We start from the raw sequence: 24,213 nt of genomic DNA on the forward strand, positions 1-24,213 counted from the left end.
CACCATGTAAGAACTTACTCACTACGTAAGAATTTGTTCACCATGTAAGAACTTGTTCGTTATGCTTCAGAAGATCGGAGACTGATGAGAATTAGGCTTGGGGTGGATTAATGATTGTGCATTGAGCATTATATACAGAATTTTATTGTTGTTAACAACCATTTGATCAATAAATATGAGAGATGCCCTCTCAAAAAAAAGATAACACACACTATGCCAAAAAGCAAATCTGATTAGCACTAAGTCTAGTGAAGGCTATAATAAGAATGGAATAGAAATTTGAAAATGTCAGGGAAAATAACCAAAATGAAAGAAATGGAAAGATGGAACTCGTTCTTACAACTGAGGCGTTACTGAGACATCAACTTCCCAAGGCAGACCTACAGTCTTCATAAAATTGCACTAAATCTCCAAACCAGACTTTTTTTTAGGACTTGACAAATACTAATTTTACAAACCTAACAGGTATAACAATGAGCAAAAACAGCCCAAATATTCTGGATATCCAGGCCAGAGCCTGGGTATCACACAGCAAGGACATTAAAGCAACAGGACTTCTGACAGGATGGGATTAGCAGAGGTGGGGACAAATAGCTGGGTGGACAGGAACCAAGTCCTGAAGCAGGCCCATGTCTCCTAGGAAACCGGAGTCACCACAGGGCAGTGACTGCAGAGCAGTGGCAGAAAGGACAGACATTCGAATGCAAGGGACAGTGACAAACTTTTCTAAAGAAGAAAGATGCCTGCATTCCCACCTCTTCCATGGACAAGAATCAATGTATTGTAAATTAATAGGAAACACCAGTACTGTCTAGTGCCACAAATTCTCCACCGTGCTAAGGGAAAGAATGGTATTTGGTGAATCCTTCTAACTCACCAATTCCACTGTGGACTCCACCCCCCAGGAGGGCTCTCAAGGCTAAGCCCTGGAATTCCATTCGTTATCACTCAAAAGAACAGAGCTGAGAAACTTACTGAACCCTGGGCGAGGGTAGGAGTGAGGTGGCAGGTAAGGTGTCAAAAAGAATGTGTAACAAATGCAATGTAAGATACTGCCTTTTTTTTATTTCTGAAATTCACCCCTTTGGAAATAAAAAAAAAAAAAATTAAATTTTGCCAAGTAATGCTATGTAGTACCTTAATGATAGTCTCAATTTCCAATAATTCTGGTGCTGTATAACAGGTGGATTCTATCTGCTTCCTTTCCAATAGCATTGGAAGCGTTCCCAGAAGAAAACCAAAATGTCAGTTTAATAATGGACTTCCATAAGAATTATTGATGTTCATTTCATTCTGTTTCCATGGAGAAATAACAGAAAACCCTATTCACGAGGGAACCCCGAAACCACATCTCTTTATTCACATAATTTTTTCTTTTGGTGAAATATTAAATGCCTAAATATTTAATGTTTAACGAATGAAATATAGTGAAATATTTATAAATAAACATATTTAGAATTAATGTAAATAAATAATTTAGAAATACAGTGAAATTAAATGAAATACTAAATATATAAAGTGTTTGAAGGGAAAAAACCACTCGTCAACATTGACATGATAAAGCATAGAAACTTTAAAGCACCCAAAGTGCAAATTGTGCAGCTCTTGGCCTTTCCAATCAGAGCTCCGTAGGTGTGAGGTGTCACTGCTGCCCCTTTTTAGTTGTGAATTCAGGCAGTGCTGAAAGAACCAGGGTCTCTGATTAATATGAGGAAGCAGGCTGCATCAACTTTTCACTGTTTCAGAAGAAAGAAATCAAAGAAACTCACTTTGGTTGGCAGTGACTGAGTGAATTGTTTGGGATCAAATTCATAGGGAAAAAATGTTTGTATTCACTGAGATAAGAAGGAAAAAATTCTTATTTTTTAAAATTTAAGTGTCAAGAGTGTCACCAAAGAAAGCCTCATTTTGCTCTGGATTCATGGATACTATCGGGTGTAATTGTAATGCTTTTTTTACATTTGAGGATAAATGTAGTCAGAGAGTCTGGGCATAAATATTTTGAAATAAATAGTTTATAAAAAAAACAAAAAAAAGCAACAAAAAAAAGGCTGGAACGTAAATCTCACCAAAGAGGGTAAACAGATGGCAATTATGTAGAGGGAAAGATGTTTCATAATGTCAATCATTAGGAAAATGAGGTACACTGCATGCCTACCAGCATGGCTAAATTCAAAACTATGAAAATACCAAGTGTTGGAGAAACTGGAACTCTCAAACATTGCTGGTGGGAATGCAAAATGGCACAGCCCTGAGCAGCTTCTCATCAAGTAAAACATATACTTGCCATATGACCCAGCAATCCAACTCCCTGGGATTCACCCTAGAGAAATCAGTCAACGGTCCTCACCAGAGCCACATGCTACATACTTCAACTGCAGGCCCTATGATCTGTGTTGTGTCACAGTTACTTCACTCTGCCACTACAGCATGAAAGTGACTACAGACAACATTTAAAGGATGGGCATGGTTGTGTTGCAAAAAAAATTCTTTTTAAAGTTAGGCAGCTGGTTTCTGAAACAAACTTTGAACATCCCTGCCTAACAGAAATGAAAACTTAGGTTTGCACAAATGTTTTATAGCACTTCTATTCATAATAGCAAAAAAACTGGAAATAACTCAAATGTCCTTCAGCAGGTAAATGAATAAACAAACTGCGGAATTTCCATACAATAGAATGCTAATTAGCAATGAAAAGAAAAGCCTATAGAAAACATGCAACAATGCAGATGATCCCAAAGGCATTGTCTTGAGTGAAATAAACCAGTCTTTAAAGTTTACATACCATGTATGGCCTTAGTGCACCTCCATATCAACAGGTGTTCCCAAGGGGTGGAGAGAGGTAGCATCTCCATATCAATAGGTAATTACCAGGGCAAGCAAGGGCTTATCTAGACTTGAGAGGTTGGGTGGGGTCTCTTCTGCAGCAGGGTCTTGAGAGACATGGGAGAACAGAAGGGGACTGCTTGTAAGAAATAAACAGGCTTTATTTCTCCCTTTGACTGATTTCAGTTTCAAAGGTATTTTGCCCCAGGATTTCCACAGCCTCCCTGTCCCTCCCCCCCATCCCCTGGAGTTCCATCATGTGATTCTCTGTGGAAAAGACAAAACTCTCCTGACAGTGCAGACCAATAGCTGCCAGGGCACAGGAAGAGGGTGAGTGGGGTGTCCTATCTTAAAAGGGCATCATGAGGAAGTTTTTTTTGTATTACTTACTTGTTCTTTACTCTGATTATAATGATGGTTACACTAATTTATATTTGTGTTAAATTGATAAAGACTTCTATGACACTAAAAGTCAATTCCATTGTATGCTAAACACATAAGAAGAAAATTAAAAAAGAAAGAATGAAAAGGAAATTATAAAAGAAGTCACCTGAGAACCTTGAGAAATGACTGGTCCCCACAGTAAGACTGAAAGATCAGTGAATGGGTTTAATAGCAGATGAGACACAATTTGAAGAAATAATTATCCTTTACTAAAATGTACATCTAAGGAAATAACCTAGAATAATTACATGGAAAAGCAACCATTAAAAAAAGAAGACTCTAATTTAAATAGACAAAAATTACAGAAAAGAAACACACAGAATTTTAAAAAATGACAAGCACTATTGAAATTGAAGACTCAATGGATAGGGCTTTCAGAGCAAATTAATTAGAAAATGAAGAAATAATTACTGAAGCAAAATACGGAACTAAGGAATAATCAAGAATAAGAGCAAAGATATGTAGAAACAGAAAATATAAAGAAAGGGTAAGACAGATGCAGAAGATAATACACCCCAAATTCTAAAATGAGAGTCAAGAACCAAGAAAGAATTCTACTTGGGATATAAAAGCTACAGAGAAGGCCACTCTCAATCTAACATCAAGGAACACCCGAGTCATCTATTAAATCATAACATTTCTTGAGCCCATCAAAGACCTGAAGTCACAGGCAACTAAGTGAATTAAAATTCCTCTCCCTCAAAGGAGGCAGGACACATGAACTGTTCACCCTTAATTAGACATAGGGGAGGGAAGCACCCACCATACTAGGAGTAAAAACAAATTAGCCATAATTTTGACAAAGTCTTAAAGGACAAATGTGGGGTAGTGTCATTGTGGAACAGATGAGAACCCCAGAAACAATTAATCTCTACAAGAAAGATCAGGTTATAGCAGAAGCCCAGCGTGTGCTCCTCTCCTCCTCGGTGGCACAGGCATGAAGAGGGGACCAGCTGCTCTGTACAAAATGAAGCCAGGAGTCTCTCTTCTGGTGGAAAGAAAGCCTAAGCCACTGAAGAAGACACAGCAAAGCCATGGAAGAAAAAATCACTTGATTCCAAGGGAGAAATACAAGTAAAATTCCTCTCAGTTTGGGAGAGGGCAGAAAATACCCCTACTACCAAGACAAAGATCTACTGCTTTGGGAAGAGCAGCAGAGTCAAGAATCCTGTTCCACAGGGGGGCAGGATCCTATACTCATACCAAGAAAATTTCTGCTACCACTGGGGAAGGGACAAGGACCCCTTTACCACCCAAGACCAACCATGGGGCCAGGCTGAGACTGGCAGCACTAGGGAGGGGGAGCAGGAACACAGGAAGGCTCCACCCATGAGGACAGAATGTGAAAAAATAGTTTCCTTTATTTCTACCATGAGGTTAGCATCAAGAACCAAGCATCACATGGACCACTGGGGGAATGTCACATGCATGGAGAAGACCCTCTGGGCCAGACATTGATGTAAGGACTGCTAGAGGCTGTATGCAGCTGGAACACTGCAGAAAATATGACTCAAAGCAAAAAGAACAGCTGAATTTGACTTTGAATTCACCCTGGAAAAATTTGAAATCTGCAGCACCTAATAGTATTTATGCTTTAGTCTCCACTGTTTTTCCCCAATATCCATCATTCAGTAAGAAATTATGAGACACAAAACCAGCAAAAAACAACCCACTATAAACTAATCAGTGGAATCAGACTCAAAGATGATTCAGATGTTGTGCCATCAGAAAGGAAGGTTAAAATAACTACGAATAAAAGTCATAGAGCCAGAAGTAACAATGGAGATTTCTAGGTTCTGTGTGGAGGGGGAAATGGGAGTTATGTTTAATGGGTACAGGGGTTCAAATTTACAAGAAGGCAAAGACTGTGGTAATGGTAGTACATTATGAATGTATTTAATACCATTTAACTGTACACTTGAAAGTGGATAACACAACAAATTTTGTATTTATTTTACCACAATAAAAACTTGTGGGGGAAGGAAGAAGCTAGTACAAAGAAGTATGTTGACATATCTTGATTGTGAGTAGTGATTTCATGAAGCTACACAGGTGATAAAATTACATAGAACACACAATACAGCTTTCAAAATTGATAAAATTTGAAAAAGCTCAGTGGATTCCTCTGATGTTAATTTTCTGGGTTCGACAGTACACTATAATTCTGCAAGATGTTACCACTGTAGGAGACTGGATGAAAGGTGTATGGAAACTCCTTATATACTGGTACTTTCCCAACTTCCTGGGAATCTATAATTATTTCAAAATTAAAGTTAAAAGAAGTGCATATGTAAAAATAGATGAAATACAATTCTAAAGATGGCGGCATGAATGGGGTGGCAGAAATCTCCCAAAATCATAAATATTTTGAAAATACAGCAAATACAACTATTCCTAAAAGAGTGACCGGAAGATACAGTACACCAGACTATATTTACATCTGCGAGAACTCAACATCTCACAGAAAGAGGTAAGATACAAAGCTGTTATCCAGCAGAACCTGAGCACTAACTCCACCCCAGCTCACCAGCCGGGAGGAAAAAATTCAGAGTGGTGAGGGAGTGGAAGCACAGGACTGCTAAATAAACAGCCCTAGTAATCTACACCAGGAGCACAGACACGCATTGCATGATATACTAGATATTAGAGGAGCGGAAAAAGCAAAATCCGAGACTACGACTGCATACAGGTTCCCACAGCCAGCTGTTCTGGGACAAAGAAGGCGCTGTAAAAGTCTTAAAAGGGACAAAGGTTTAACAGGTGGACAAAATCATCCTGGCACACTCAGTCAAGCAGGCTGGGAACTTTAAGGAACTTCAGCACCCTAACCCAACCCCCTGGGTGGCAATGCAGCTCTGAAGACCATCACGGCAGCGATAAGCAGCCTGCCATTATAATTACCCCCACCAGCACTGCAAGCAAAAAGGCTGACCCGCCATTGCTGCGGAACAGACAGGGAGCAGCCCTGCCAACAGCAAGCACAAAGAGGCTTCTCCCAGTGTGTGGTGACACAGCTCAGACCCACAGGATGCCCACTGTGCAGTTGACCTGCACAAACAATGGAGAATGGCGCAAAGTCTGGAAGGCACAAAGGGGCTTTGCTGTAAAGGCAAAAACACGCTGATCACCTGCAACCCCCGCCAGGGCCCTAAACCATCCCGAGCGCAGCCCGGCCCATGGCAGCTCAGAGGATTAACCCATACGTTACCCAATGTATGAGGTTGACTGGCACAGACACAGGAGAATGGCGTAGAGTCCAGGAAGCACAAAGGGCTCTGTTCTTGCGGCAAACACAAGCTGCTTGCCTGCAATCCCTCAACAGTGCCTTAGGCCATTCCGAGGGCTGCACAACCCACAGCAGCTCAGGGGATTAAGCCCGAGGCTGCACCCTGTGTGCGGGTGCCTGACACAGGTAGCGGAGATGGGCAAGCAGACCAGCAAGCAGTAACAGACTTTGTTCTCTCAGATGACAAACACACCACTCACTGGCGACTATTCCCATCACCATGAAGAGGCAAAAGAACCTTGTTCAGTCCAAAATCCCTCAAACACCAAAGAGAGGGCCTGGGGGGACTGAAATGACCAATCTTTCTGAAAAGAATTCAAACTAAAAGTCATAAGCATGCAGATGGACCTGCAGATAAATATGCAGGAGCTAAGGGATGAATTCTGGAGGAATATAACAGAAATGAAACAAATAATGGAAGGATTTGAGCGCAGACGGGACAAGGTGGAAGAGACTGTTAATGGAATACAAATCAGAGAACAGAAATACAGAGAAGCTGTGGCAGACAGAGAGATAAAAGGATCTCTAGGAATGGAATAATATTAAGAGAATGGGGTGACCAAACCAAATGGAACAATATTTGCTTCACAGGGGTTCCAGAAGAAGAGAGAAAAATAGATAGAAAGTGCCTTTGAAGAAATAATTGCGGAAAACTTCCCTGATCTGCAGAAGGAAATAGCCTCTTAGACCATGGAAGTCCACAGATCTCCCAAAGTAAGGGACACAAGTAGGAAAACATGAAAACATATAATAATTAAAATGGCAAAGATCAAAGACAAGGACAGAATACTAAAAGCAGCCAAACAGAGCAAAAAGATCACCTAAAAAAGGAAAATCCATCAGGCTATCATCAGACTTCTCAGCAGAAACTTTACAGGCCAGAAGGGAGTGGCATGATATATTCAATGCAATGAAACAGAAGGGTCTCGAACCAAGAATACAGTATCCAGCAAGATTATCATTTTAATTTGAAAGAGGGATTAAACAATTCCCAGATAAGCAAAAGTAGAGGGAATTTACCTCCCACAAACCATCTCTACAGTGTATTTTAAAGGGACTGCTCTAGATGGAAGTGTTCCTAAGGCTAAACACATGTCACCAGAGAAAATAAAACCACAGCTAAGAAAACAGAAGAACTAAATACTAACTATATGCAAAATAAAATCAGCTATTCACAAAATCAGTTAAGGGAAACAGAAAGAGTACAGAATAAAACACCTGATATATAAAGAGTGGAGGAGGAAGAAAAAGAAGGGAGAGAAATAAAGAATCATCAGACTGTGTTTATAATAGCGTAGTAAGTGAGCAAAGGCTGATTGTTAGATAGTACAGATGATACCCTTGAACCTTTGGCAACCACAAATCAAATGCCTGCAATGGCAATCAATACATATGTATCGATAATTACCCTAAATGTAAATAGACTGAATGCACCAATCAAAAGATACAGAGTAACAGAATGGATAAAAAGGTGAGATCCATCTATATGCTGCCTACAAGAGACTCATCTCAAACCGAAGGGAATACACAAGTTAAAAATAAAGGGATGGAAAAAGATATTTCATGGAAACAATAAGGGGGAAAAAGCAGAAGTTCCAGAACTTTTATCAGTCAAAATAGATTTCAAAACAAAGAAAGCAACAAGAGACAAAGAAAGACATTAAATAATGGTAAAGGGGACAGTCCAACAAGAGGATATAACCGTTATAAATATCTATACACCCAAAACAGGAGCAAATACATATGTGGAAAAAATACTAACAGAATTAAAGAGGGAAAAAGAACACAATGCATTCATTTTAGGAGACTTCAACACACCACTCACTCCAAAGGACACATCACCAGTCAGAAAATAAGTAAGGACACAGAGGCACTGAACAACACACTAGATAAGATGGACCTAACAGACATCTACAGAACTTTACACTCAAAAGCAGCAGGATACACATTCTTCTCAAGTGCACATGGAACATTTTCCAGAATAGACCACTTACTACGCCACAAAAAGAGCCTCAGTAAATTTAAAGATTGAAATTCTACCAAACAACTCCTCAGATCACAAAGGTAAGAAATTAGAAATAAATTGTACAAAGGAATCCAAAAGGTTCACAAACACATGGAGGCTTAACAACATGCTTCTAAATAATCAATTGATCAATGACCATATTAAAACAGAGATTAAGTAATAGATGGAGAAAAATGACAACAACAGTAAAAAGCCCCAACATTTGTGGGATGCAGCGAAGGCAGTTCTAAGAGGAAAGTATACAGCAATCCAGGCCTATTTAAGAAGGAAGAATGTTCCCAAATGAATAGTCTAAATTCAGTTATAGAAACAGGAAAAAGAAGAGCAAATGAGGCCCAAAGTCAGCAAAAGGAGGGACATAATAAAGATCAGAGAAGAAATAAATAACACTGAGAAGAATAAAACAACAGAAAAAAATGAATGAAACCAAGAGCTAGTTATTTGAGAAAATAAACAAAATAGATAAACCCCTAGGAGAGTTTATAAGAGAAGATGATCTACACACATAAACAGAATAAGAAATGAGAAAGTAAAAATTACAATGGACACCAGAGAAATACAAAGAATTATTAGAGAATACAATGAAAAACTATATGCTAACAAACTGGATGAGTTAGAAGAAATGGACAACTTTCTAGAAAAATACAACCTTCCAAGGCTGACCAAGTAAGAAACAGAAAATCTAAAGAGACCAATTACCAGCAGCGAAATTGAATCCGTAATCAAAAAATACCCAAGAACAAAACCCCCAGACCAGAGGGATTCTCTGCAGAATTTTATCAGACATTTACAGAAGATACAATACCCATTCTCCTTAAAGATTTCCAAAAAATAGAAGATGAGGGAATACTTCCAAACTCATTCTATGAAGCCAGCATCACTCTAATTCCAAAACCAGGCAGAGACAACACAATAAAAGAAAATTACAGACCAATATCCCTGATGAACATAGATGCAAAAATACTCAACAAAATATTAGCAAACCAAACTCAAAAATACATTAACAGGATCATACCCCATGAGCAAGTGGGATTCACCTCAGGGATGCAAGGATGGTACAACATTCGAAAATCCATCAACATCATCCACCACATCAACAAAAAGAAGGATGAAAACCACATGATCATCTACATAGATGCTGAAAATGCATTCAACAAAATTCAATATCCATTCATGATAAAAACTCTCAACAAAATGGGTATAGAGGGCAAGTACCTCAACATAATGAAGGCCATATATGACAAATTGACAGCGAACATTATACTTAACAGTGAGAAACTGAAAGACTCCTACCTAAGATTGGGAACAAGACAAGGATGCCCAATCTGCCCAATTTTATTCAACATATTACTGGAGGTCCTAGCCACTGCAATCAGACAATACAAAGAAACAAAAGGCATCCAGATTGGTAAGGAAGAAGTCAACCTGTCACTGTTTACAGATGACATGATATTGTACATAACAAAACCTAAATAATCCATTCCAAAACTACTAAAATATCTGAATTCAGCAAAGGTGCAGGATACAAAATTAATACACAGAAATCAGTTGCATTCCTCTACACTAATGATGAACTAGTAGATAGAGAAATCAGGAAAAAAATTCCATTCACAATTGAATTTAAAAAAAATACCTAGGAATAGGTTCTGGGATTAAAGATGGCAGTGTGAGAGGAGAGACAGAGGCTTCCTCCTAAAACCGTATACAATTAGAAAATATAGTTGGTGTAACTAATCCTGAGAGAGCAACAGGAAAGAGGGCTGTGCCAGACTGCACACACCTGGAGAAAAGAGTAGACCTCACAGAACAGGGTAACGTACCAGAGCTGTGGCCCGGTGAGACCCAAGCCCTTCCCCAACCCCAGCTCACTGGCGGGAGTAAGAGAAACGGAACAGGGAGGGAGTGGAAGGCCTGGGACTGCTGAATACCTAGCTCAAGGGATCTGCTCTGGGAGCACGAACCTACATTTCATGGTGCTTTTGTGATACCTGTGTGATTATGGGGTTGGAAAGCTAATACAGGCAGAATTCCGGGGGAGACTTAGATTCCAGTCGCTTGTGGAAAGCAGGGATCCATATCCGGCTGCTCTGCAACAAAAACTTATACCTGTGTGCTTGGCTCACTGGTTCAGGCAGTGGAGACAGGCACAGCAGTCGGGAAGCAGGAAACAGCTCTTTCCTCCCCCCAGGCACCAATACCACTCCCCTGTGACCCCCGACATTGCTTCAGGGGCTGAGCAGCTCCAGAGTAAAGCTTCTGGACACTAGAGGGCGCCATATATAAATATGAAATGCCAAAGAAACCTGTTTCAGAGTAAAATTATTAATACAACTCAGGAGAAAGATTTAAATGACATGGACTTTGTGACTCTCCCTGAAAGGGAGTTCAAAATAAAAATCATCAACATGCTAATGGAGGTATGAAAGACATCCAAGAACTCAGGAATTAATTCAGTTCAGAGATCCAATAGTTGAAGAGCATGATGGAGGGTATTAAAAGCAGGTTGGATACGGTGGAGGAGACAATAAATGGAAGAAAAACTAGAGAAGAGGAATACAAAGAAGTTGAGGCACAGAGAGAAAAAAGGATCTATAAGAAAGAAAGAATATTGAGAGAACTGTGTGACAAATCCAAACGGGACAATAATCGCATTAGAAGGATATCAGAAGAAGAAAAGAGAGAGAAAGGGATAGAAAATGTCTTTGAGGAGGTAGTTGCTGAAAACTTCCCGAATCTGGGGAAGGAGATAGTCTCTCAGGCCATAGGAGGTGCACAGATCTCCCAATACAAGCAACCCAAGGAAGACAACACAAAGACATATAGTAATTAAAATGGCAAAGATCAATGATGACAGACTGTGAAAAGCAGTCAGAGAGAGAAATGAGATAACATACAAAGGAAAGATCATCAGGCTAACATCAGACTTCTCAGCAGAAACCTTACAGGCCAGAAGGGAGTGGCATGATGTATTTAATGCAATGAAGCAGAAGGGCCTAGAACCAAGATTACACTATCTGGCAAGATTATCATTTAACTTTGAAGGAGGGATTAAACAATTTCTGGATAAGCAAAAGCTGAGAGAATTTACCTCCCACAAACCATCTCTACAGTGTATTTTGGAGGGACTGCTATAGATGGAAGTGTTCCTAACATTTAATAGCTGCCACTGGAGGAAATAAAACCACAGTAAAGAAAGTAGAACAGCTAATTACTAAGCAACTACAAAATTAAAACAACTATCCCAAAAGTCAATCAAGGAATAGACAAAGAATACAGAATATGATATCTAATATATAAAGAATGGAGGAGGAAGAAAAAGGAGGAGAAAAAATAAAGAACGTTTAGATTGTGCTTGTAAAACCATATTAAGTGAGTTATGTTAGACTCTTAGATAGTAAGGAAATTAACGTTGAACCTTTGGTAACCACGAATCTAAAGCCTGCAGTGGCAATAAGTACATATCTTTCAATAATCACCCTAAATGTAAATGGACTGAATGCACTAATCAAAAGACACAGAGTAATACACTGGATAAAAAAGCAACACCCATCTATATGCTGCTTACAAGAGACTCACCTCAAACCCAAAGACATGCACAGACTAAAAGTCAATGAATGGAAAAAGATATTTCCTGCAAACAACAGGGAGAAAAAAGGTGTTGCAATATTACTATAAGAAAAAATAAACTTCAAAACAAAGAAAGTAACAAGAGATAAAGAAGGACATTACATAATGATAAAGGGGGCAGTCCAACAAGAGGATATAAACCTTATAAACATATATGCACCCAATACAGGAGCACCAGCATATGTGAAACAAATACTAACAGAATTAAAAGAGGAAATAGAATGCAATGCATTCATTTTGGGAGACTTCAACAAACCACTCACTCCAAAGGACAGATCCACCAGACAGAAAATGAGTAAGGACACAGAGGCACTGAGCAACACACGGACCTAACAGACATTTCTAGAATTCTACATCCAAAAGCAACAGGATACTCAAGTGCACACGGAACACTCTCCAGAATAGACCACATACTAGTCAACAAAAAGAGCCTCAGTAAATACAAAAAAATTGAAATTCTACCAACCAAATCACAAAGGTATGAAACTAGAAATAAATTGTACAAAGAAAGCAAAAAGGCTCACAAACACATGGAGGCTTAACAACATGCTCCTAAATAATCAATGGATCAATGACCAAATTAAAATAGAGATCAAGCAATATATGGAAACAAATGACAAAAACAACACAAAGCCTCAGCTTCTGTGGGACGCAGCAAAAGCAGTCTTAAGAGAAAGTATATAGCAAGAGAAGCATATTTAAAGAATGAGGAACAATACCAAATGAATAGTCTAAAGTCACAATTATCGAAATTGGAAAAAGAAGAACAAATGAGGCCTCAAGTCAGCAGAACGATGGGACATAATAAAGATCAGAGAAGAAATAAATAAAATTGAGAAGAATAAAACAATAGAAAAAAATCAATGAAACCAAGAGCTGGTTCTTCGAGAAAATAAACAAAATAAATAAGCCTCTATCCAAACTTATTAAGAGAAAAAGAGAATAAACACACATCAAAAGAATCAGAAACAAGAAAGGAAAAATCACGACGGATGCCAGAGAAACACAAAGAATTATTAGAGAATACTACAAAAACCTATCTGCTAACAAGCTGGAAAACCTAGAAGAAATGGACAACTTCCTAGAAAAATACAACCTTCCAAGACTACCAAGGAAGAAACAGAAAATCTAAGCAGACCAATTACCAGTAATGAAATTGAAGTGGTAATCAAAAAACTGTGCAAGAACAAAACCCCTGGGCAAGATGGCTTTACCTTGGAATTTTATAAGACATACAGAGAAGACATCATACCCATTCTCCTTAAAGTTTTCCAAAAAATAGAAGAGGAGGGAATACTCCCAAACTCATTCTATGAAGCCAACATCACCCTAATACCAAAACCAGGCAAAGACCCCACCAAAAAAGAAAACTACAGACCAATATCCCTGATGAACGTAGATGCAAAAATACTCAACAAAATATTAGCAAACTGAATTCAAAAATACATCAAAAGGATCATACACCATGACCAAGTGGGATACATCCCAGGGATGCAAGGATCGTACAATATTAAAAAATCCATCAACATCACCCACCACATCAACAAAAAGAAGGACAAAAACCACATGATCATCTCCATAGAAGTTGAAAAAGCATTCGACAAAATTCAACATCTATTCATGATAAAACTCAATGAAATGAGTACAGAGGGCCAGTACCTCAACATAATAAAGGCCATATATCATAAACACACAGCCAACATCATAGTAAACAGCGAGAAGCTGAAAGTTTTTCCTTTAAGATCGGGAATAAGACAGGGATGCCCACTCTCCCCACTGTTACTCAACATAGTACTGGAGGTCCTAACCACGGCAATTAGACAAAACAAAGAAATACAAGGAATCCAGATTGGTAAGGAAGAAGTCAAACTGTCACTATTTGCAGATGACATGATATTGTACGTAAAAAACCCTAAAGACGCCACTCTAAAACTACTAGAACTAATATCGGAATTCAGCAAAGTTGTGGGATACAAAATTAATACACAGAAATTTGTTGCCTTTCTATATACTAACAATGAATTAATAGAAAGAGAAATCAGGAAAAAAATTCCATTCACAATTGCATCAAAAAGAATAAACTACCTAGGAATAAACCTAACCAAGGAAGTGAAAGACCTATACCCTGAAAACTATAAGATGCTCTTAAGAGAAATTAAAGAGGACACTAATAAATGGAAACTCATCTCATGCTCTTGGTTGGGAAGAATAAATATCGTCAAAATGGCCATCCTGCCAAATGCAATATACAGATTCAATGCAATCCCTATCAAATCACTAACAGCATTCTTCAACGAACTGGAACAAATAGTTCAAAAATTCATATGGAAACACCAAAGACCCCCAAATAGCCAAAGCAATCTTGAGAAGGAAGAATAAAGTGGGGGGGGGGATGTCGCTCCCTAACTTCAAGCTCTACTACAAAGCCACAGTAATCAAGACAATTTGGTACTGGCACAAGAACAGACCCACAGACCAGTGAAACAGAATAGAAACTCCAGACATTAACCCAAACATATATGGTCAACTAATATTCGATAAAGGAGCCATGGATATATGATGGGGAAATGACAGTCTCTTCAACAGTTGGTGCTGGCATAACTGGACAGCTACATGTAAGAGAATGAAACTGGAACACTGTCTAACCCCAAACACAAAAGTAAATTCAAAATGGTTCAAAGACCTGAATGTAAGTCATGAAACCATGAAACTCTTAGAAAAAACATAGGCAAAAATTTCTTGGACATAAACATGAGCGACTTCTTCATGAACATATCTCCCTGGGCAAGGGAAACAAAAGCAAAAATGAACAAGTGGGACTTTTCAAGCTGAAAAGCTTCTGTACAGTAAAGGACATCACCAAGAGAACAAAAAGGTATCCTACAGTATGGGAGAATATATTCATAAATGACAGATCTGATAAATAGTTGATATCCAAAATATATAAAGAGCTCACATACCTCAACAAACAAGAAGCAAAGAATCCAATTAAAAAATGGGCAGAGGAGAAGAACAGACAGTTCTCCAAAGAAGAAATTCAGATGGTCAACAGACAGATGAAAAGATGCTCCACATCGCTAGTCATCAGAGAAATGCAAATTAAAACCACAATCACCTCACACCAGTAAGGATCGCCACCATCGAAAAGACAAACAACAACAAATGTTGGCGAGGATGTTGAGAAAGGGGAACTGCTGGTGGGAATGTAAATTAGTTCAACCATTGTGGAAAGCAATATAGAAGTTCCTCAAAGAGTTCAAAATAGAAATACCATTTGACCCAGGAATTCCACTCCTAGGAATTTACCCTAAGAATACAGCAGCCCAGTATGAAAATGACAGATGCAGCCCTATGTTTATCGCAGCACTATTTACAATAGCCAAGAAATGGAAGCAACCTAAGTGTCCATCAGTAGATGAATGGATAAAGAAGATATGGTACATATACACAATGGAATATTATTCAGCCATAAGAATAAAACAAATCCTACTATTTACAACAACATGGATGGAGCTAGAGGGTATTATGCTCAGTGAAATAAGCCAGGCAGAGAAAAACAAGTACCAAATGATTTCACTCACATGCGGAGTAGAAGAACAAAGAAAAACTGAAGGAACAAAATAGCAGCAGATTCACAGAACGCAAGAATGGAATAACAGTTACCAAAGGGAAAGGGACTGGGGAGAATGGGTGGGAAGGGAGGGATAAGGGTGGGGAAAAAGAAAGGGGCATTACAATTAGCATGTATAATGTGGGGGGGTGGCACGGGGATGGCTGTGCAGCACAGAGAAGACAAGTAGTGATTTTACAGCATCTTGCTACACTGATGGACAGGTGGGTAACTGGATATTAATTATCCTGTTATTTTTATGTATGCTTCAAATTTTAGAAAATAAAATTTAAAGGAGAAAAATAACTGACTGACATATTTAAAGATCTAGTGGTCCACGAGGGAAAAAGATGGCAGCATGGGAAGTGAGGCATGAAACTCCTTCCAAAACCACATATAACATGAAAATACAACTAATTCTGAAAGAGTGCCCAGAAGAAGACTGCAACAGACAGCCTACATCTGGGGAACAGAGAAGACGTCATGGAAAAGAGTGAAGTAGAAAAGCCACGATGTGGTGGGACCCAAGCACTCCCCACATCTGAGCTCACTGGTTGGAATAAGAGTAACACAGCAGGGAGAGAGTAGGAGCTGAGGAATGCTAAGTAACGAGCCCCAGAGATCTAGTCCGGGAGCATGAACCCACATTAAATGGTGCTCGGAAATAAGAGGGGTTGGAAAACATAGAAAGACTGACTATGCAGAGAGACCGAAATTCCAGCCACTTGTGGAGAACAGGTATCCACATCGGCCGTTATGGGACAAAAGAAAGGCAGGCACTCTGAGAGACTTCCCAACATTGAGAAGGCTGTGAAAGGGGCAAGCATTCTACAGAGCTTGCTGCTCAGCTGGAAGGCCAGGTGGACAAAATCATCCCAGCACATTCAGCCAAGCAGGTTGAGAACTTTCAGGAGTGTCAGGGCTCCATCCGCCTGGCTGGCAACACATTCCCAAGGCCCCCCACCATGACACGCAGCCTGCCCCTCCTTCCTCTCAGGTGGCACCAGCTCCGAAACCTGCTGCACCCATCATCAAAAGACCAGGGGAAGGGCAGCCACACCTACGCAGCTGCAGGGGCATAGCAAAGAGGCTGCTCCTTGCACACTTGGCCCACTGGCCCTGGCAGTGGAGGCAAGCACTGCAGCTGGGAATCAGGATAGAGCTCTTCCCATTCGGCAGGCACGAATATGCCACTCATGTGCAACCCCCGCCATTACTCCAGGGGCTGGGCACCTCCAGAGAGTAGACCTGTGCACTAGAGGGCGCCACCTACACTAAGTTATTCTTCCATATTATTCAGGAGGAATACGAAGTGGCAAAAGAACATTGTTCAATCAAAAGTCCTTCAAACACCAGAAAGATGGTTCAGTGAAACTGAAATCACCAATCTTCTTGATAAATATTTCAAAATAAAAATAAACATGCTCATGGAGCTACAGAAATATATTTAAGATTTCAGGGATGAATTCAAGAGCGAGAAACTTTGAAAAATACAATATCTGAAATGAAACATAGAATGGAGGGACTTAAAAGCAGACCAGAAGAGGTAGGGGAGATGGTAAATGGAACAGAAATTAGAGAACAGGAATATACACAAGTTCAGGTATAGAGAAAAAAGGATCTCTAGGAATAAAATAATAATAAGACAACTCTGCAACCAATCTAAACAGAACAATATTCACCTCATAGGGGGACCAGAAGAAGAACAGAGAGAAAAAGTGATAGAAAGTGCCTTTTAGTAAATAATTGATGAAAACTTACACAATCTGCAGAAGGAGATAGTCTCTCAGGCCATGGAAGTGCACAGATCCCGCAACACAAGGTACAAATGAGGACAACACCAAGACATATAATAATTAAAGTGGCAAAGATGAAGGACAAGGACAGAGTACTAACAGCAGCCAGAGAGAGAAAAATGATCACATAGAAAGGAAAACCCATCAGGCTATCATCAGACTTCTCAGCAGAAACCTTATAGGCTAGAAGAGAGTGGCATGATACAGTTAATGCATTGAAACAGAAGGGCCTCCAACCAAGAATACTATACCTCACAAGATTAGCATTTACATTTGAAGCAGGGATTAAACAATTTCCAGATAAGGAAAAGTTGAGGGAATTTACCTCCCACAAACCATCTCTACAGTATTCTTTGGAGGGACTGCTATAGATAGAAATGCTCCTAAGGATAAATAGCTGTCACTAGAGTAAATAAAACCACATTAAAGAAAGTAGAACAATTATTTGCTAAGCAAATGCAAAATTAAATCAACCACCCCCAACATCATTCAAGGGATACAGAAAGAGTACAGAATATGACAGCTAATCTGAATGGAGAAGGAAGAAAAAGAAGGGAGGAAAAAAAAAAGAATCTTTAGATAGTGTTTGAAATAGCATAGTAAGTGAATTAAGTTAGACTGTTAGACAATAAGGAAGCTACCCTTGAACCTTTTGTAACCACATCCCTAAACTCTACAATGGCAAAAGGGCATATCTATAGATAATCACCCTAAATGTAAATGGACAGAATGCACCAATCAAAAGAAAGAGAGTTACAGAATGGATAAAAAAACAAGACCCATCTATATACTGCCTACAAGAGACTCACTTCAAACCCAAAGACATATCCAGTCTGAAAGTGAAGGGATGGAAAAAGATATTTCATGCAAATAATAGGGAGAAAAAAGCAGGAGTTGCAGTACATGTATCAGAAAAAAGAGACTTCAAAATAAAGAAAGTAACAAAGACAGACATTATATAATGATGAAGGGATCAGTCCAACAAGAGGATATAACCATTATAAATATCCATGCACCCAACATAGGAGCACCCAAATATGTGCAACAAATACTAACAGAATTAAAGGGGGAAACAGAATGCAATGCATTCATTTTTAGGAGACTTCAACACACCACTCACTCCAAAAGACAGATCAACCAGTCAGAAAATGAGTAAGGAGACAGAGGCAAGTGAAAAACACACTAGAACAGATGGACCTAACAGACATCTACAGAACACTCCACCCAAAAGCAACAGGATACACATTCTTCTCAAGTGCACATATAACATTTTCCAGAATAGATCACATGCTAAACCACAACAAGTGCCTCAGTAAACTCAGAAGGATTAAAATCATACCAACCAGTTTCTCAGACGACAAAAGTTTGAAACTAGAAATAAACTATGCAAAGAAAACAAAGAAGCCCACAAACACTTGGAGGCTTAATAACACACTGCTAAATAATGAATGGATAACATAAGAGTGTATATCAATGATACCTTATATAAAAAAAATGAATGGATCAATAACCAAATAAAAGAAGAGATAAAGCAATATATGGAGACAAGTGAAAACAGTAACTCAACATTGCAAAATCTGTGGGAGGCAAAATCTGTATTGCAATACAGATTTGTCTCAGGAAAGAAGAACAATCCCAACTGAACAGTATAAACTCACATTAATGAAACTAGAAAAAGAAGAACAAAGAAGGTCCAAAGTCACTAGAAGGAGGGAAATAATTAAGAACAGAGAATAAATTTAAAAAAAAACAGAGAAAAATAAAACAACAGGAAGAATGAATAAAACCAGGAGTTGGTTCTTTAAGAAAATAAACAAAATAGATAAACCTCTAGCCAGACATATCAAGAAAAAACAGAGTCTATACACATAAACACAATCAGAAATGAAAAAGGAAAAATCACTATGGACACCACAGAAATACAAAGAATTATTAGAGAATACTATGAAAAATTATATATATAATATATATATATGGTAAAAAACTGGAAGACCTAGAAGAAATGGACAACTTTCTAGAGAATACAACCTTCCAAGACTGACCCATGAAGAAACAGAAAATCTGAACACACCAATTAAGAGCAATGAAATTGAACTGGTAATAAAAAAACTACCTAAGAACAAAACTCAGGACCAGATCGCTTCACCACTGAATTTTATCAAACATTTAGAGAAGATATAATACCCATCCTCCTTAATGTTTTCCAGAACTTGGAAGAAGAGGGAATACTTCCAAACTCATTCTATTTCCAAAACCAGGCAAAGACACCACAAAAATAGAAAATTACAGACCAATATCCCTGATGAACACAGATGCAAAAATATTAGCAAACCAAATTCAAAACTACTTAAAAAAGGTCATCGATCATGACCAAGTAGGATTTATTCCAGGGGTGCAAGGATGGTACAATATTCAAAAATCCATTAACATCATACACCACACTAACAAAAAGAAGCATAAAAATCACATGATCATCTGTCTCCATAGATGCTGAAAAAGCATTTGACAAAATTCAACATCCATTCATGATAAAAACCCTCAACAAAATGGGTATGGAGGGCAAGTATCTCAACATAATAAAGGCCATATATACCCAACGCACACCAAACATCAATCTTAACAATGAAAAGCTGAAAGCTTTTCCTCTAAGATTGGGAACAAGACAAGGATGCCCACTCTCCCCACTATTATTCAACATAGTTCTGGAGGTCCAAGCCACGGCAATTAGGTAACACAAAAAAAATAAAAGACATCCAAACTGGTAAGGAGGAAGTTAAACTGTCGCTGTTTGCAGATGACATGATATTGTACATAATAAACCCTAAAGAATCCATTCCAAAACTACTAAATCTAATACCTGAATTCAGCAAAGTTGCGGGATACAAAATTAATACATAGAAATCTGTTGCATTCCTATACACTAACGGTGAACTAGCAGAAAGAGAAATTAGGAAAACAATCCCACTCACAATTGCATCAAAAAGAATAAAATCCCTAGGAATAAATCTAATGAAGGAAGTAAAAGGCCTATACTCTGAAAACTACAAGACACTCATGAGAGAAATTCAAGAAGATACCAATAAATGGAAACACATCCCGTGCTCATGGATAGGAAGAACTAATATTGTCAAAATGGCCATCCTGCCTAAAGCAATCTACAGATTCAATGAAATACCTATCAAAATACCTACAGCATTTTTCAATGAACTAGAGCAAATAGTCCTAAAATTCATATGGAACAACAAAAGATCCCGAATAGCCAAAGCAATGCTGAGAAGGAAGAATAAAGCAGTGGGGAATTATGCTCCCTAACTTCAAGCTCTACTACAAAGCCACAGTAATCAAGACAATTTGGTACTGGCACAAGAATAGACCCATATACCACTGGAACAGAATAGAGAGCTCAGATATAAATCCAAGGATATATGGTCAATTAATATATGATAAAGGAGCCACGGACATACAATGGGGATATGAAAGCCTCTTCAACAAGTGGTGTTGGCAAAACTGGACAGCTACATGTAAGAGAATGAAACTGGATTATTGTCTAACCCCATACACAAAATTAAACTCAAAATGGATCAAAGACCTGAATGTAAGTCATGAAACTATTAAACTCTTAGAAGAAAAAAATATAGGGAAAAATCTTTTGGACATTAACATGAGCAACTTCTTCATGAACATATCTCCTTGAGCAAGGGAAACAAAAGCAAAAATGAACAAGTGGGACTATATCAAACTAAAAAGCTTCTGTACAGCAAAGAACACTATCAGTAGAACAAAAAGACATCCTACAGTATGGGAGAATATACTGATAAATGACATATCCAATAAGGGACTGACATCCAAATTATATAAAGAGCTCACACACCTCAACAAAAAGCAAATAATCCAATTAAAAAATGGGCAGAGGAGCTGAATAGACAGTTCTCTAAAGAAGAAATCCAGATGGCCCACAGGCACATGAAAAGATGCTCCACATCGCTAATCATCAGAGAAATGCAAATTAAAACCACAATGAGATATCACCTCACACCAGTAAGGATCGCCACCATCCAAAAGACAAACAACAACAAATGTTGGCAAAGTTGTGGAGAAAGGGGAACCCTCCTACACTGCTGGTGGGAATGTAAATTAGTTGAGAGCAATATGGAGGTTCCTCAAAGAGTTCAAAATAGAAATACCATTTGACTCAGGAATTCCACTCCTAGGAATTTACCCTAAGCATGCAGGAGCCCAGTTTGAAAAAGACATATGCACCCCTATGTTTATTGCAGCCCTATTTACAATAGCCAAGAAATAGAAGCAACCTAAGTGTCCATCAGTAGATGAATGGATAAAGATGTGGTACATAAACACAATGGAATATTATTCAGCCATAAGAAGAAAACAAATCCTGCCATTTGCAACAACATGGATGGAGCTAGAGGGTACTCAGTGAAATAAGCCAGATGGAGAAAGATAAGTATCAAATGATTTCACTCATCTGTGGAGCATAAGAGCAAAGAAAAAACTGAAGGAACAAAACAGCAGCAGAGTCACAGAACCCAAGAAAATTAGACAAAGGACAGATGGATTCAAAAAGACATGCCTCCCCGTAGGCAATCCCATTCCTGCTCTGGCCTTTATCTTCCACCCACTAACAGTTACCAAAGGGAAAGGGACTGGGGAGGACGGGTGGGAAGAGAGAGAGAAGGGGAATAAGGGGCATTACGATAAGCACACTGGGGTGCACGAGGAAGGCAGTACAGCACAGAGAAGACCAGTAATGTCTCTATAGCAACTTACTATGCTGATGGACAGTGACTGTAATGGGGTATGTGGGGGGGACTTGATAATAGGGGGAGTCTAGAAACCATAATGTTGTTCAAGTAATTGTACATTAATGATAACAACAACAAAAAAGACATGGTTGACAATTTTAACACAAATACACAGGAGAAACAGCACAAACTGTGGAAAATGAAAACTAAGAGAAAGGTTTGAAGGCAGCCCAAACTCCTACACACACACACGTATACACACACACACACACACACACACACAAAATATAATAAAGCAGACTTCCTACTATAAGCTATGCCATCCAGAAAACACTGGAAGGGGATCTTTAAGGAACTGAAAGGAAACCTGTACCCAGTGCCAGTGACCTACCACATATCCCAGTTCTCTACCTGCATAGAGCCCCTTCCCAATTCCTTTGCACGATCATTCTCCTCTGCTCAGCAGCACAGTTTAGAATTCCTCAAGGGTCATTCCACTCCCTCTTCTATTTACTCTGTATCCTCCCCGCAGGCAATCCATTCCTGCTCTAGCCTTTATCTTCCACCCACTTGCAGATAACTCCAGTGTTACAACCTCCCATCTAAACCTCCTCTGAGCTCCCAACTTCCTTCCTATCTTGACCTCAATATTTCATGAGCTCTTGAGTTCAACATGTCCAAACTAAAGGCAGAATCTCACCCAACATAGTCCTCTCTCATCTTTTTCTGTCTCAACAAATGCAATCACCATCATCAAGAAGGCATTCCCTTGTCGCATTTTAAATACTAATACAAATGTGTTTTACAATAAATAGACATACTTTGAAGTGAATAAAATGATTTGAATAATCAGTTTCATGTTGTGCATGTTTTGCTACAATAAAAAAAGTAAATTCCAATGCCAGTTCTAGCTCAACTAGTTACTAGCTATGTGACATTGGGCTAGTTTCTGAACCCTTTGTATCTTAGTTTCCTCATACATAAAACAGAGATGAGGATAATAGTACCTGCTCCCAAAGGCACTGGCATCATTGAACTATATCATATGAAGTAAAACATCAATAAATGAGAGTGGTTAATGGTTAAAAAAAAAAAAAAAAAAAAGAAGGCATTCCTTGTTAATGATCCTGAGCCCTCTTATTCCAACACCATGCCCATCCAATTGTGCTTCCTAAACACCTGCCCCAAGTCTATCCAGGACTCCATCCCCATGTTCTAGTGTGTGGGATTAATGGGATTAATACAAAAATCAAGTAATGCAAAGTAATATAGAAATCAAATGTACAAATACATATTACTTGATTTTTTTCCTACAACTCTTGATGCATTATGAAAAACAGAATGATTAGAGCCAGAACAGTTCCTACAACTCGTGACTGCCCTCACATGGTTTTGGTGTCCTTGAGGAGCATCACACCCTTGGGCTAGACTCAAGGTCATATAATGATTGTGTGTTGAACCCCCTACTCAGAATTCTTTAGATGTTTAAGTTCATTTGCTCAATAAATATGAGGAGTGCCTTTTCGGCATTACTCTTGTGCTGTGACGCCTTGAGTTCCCTGGCTGGCCTTTCAGATCTTCAGCATTCTGTCACGTTCCCTCCAAATCTGCAGGCCAGAGGCAGAGGGGAGCTGACACAATGCAAACTATGCAGTTCTGTGGCTTGAGCTGTTTTAAGAGGCTACTCATTGACCCTCCTGTGCCCCAACTGCATCCCGTCAAACCCTTCTCCCTGCATCATCCTGAATAATTCCTTCCAGGCTGGCACACTTCTGTCTTCCTGAGGCTCTGCTTACAACATTTTGATGGCTTCACATTGGCCTCAGGACTATGAT

At 38.9% G+C, this 24,213-nt stretch overlaps 1 protein-coding gene across 2 annotated transcripts in view; it reads right to left on the bottom strand.

Moving 5' to 3' along the window:
• CENPP (centromere protein P) overlaps positions 1-24,213 on the bottom strand; it is a 266,012-nt gene that overhangs the window by 200,847 nt on the left and 40,952 nt on the right. The window lies entirely within an intron of this gene.

The sequence above is a fragment of the Manis pentadactyla genome, chromosome 3 (assembly GCF_030020395.1).
Source record: "Manis pentadactyla isolate mManPen7 chromosome 3, mManPen7.hap1, whole genome shotgun sequence".
Lineage (NCBI taxonomy): Eukaryota > Metazoa > Chordata > Mammalia > Pholidota > Manidae > Manis > Manis pentadactyla.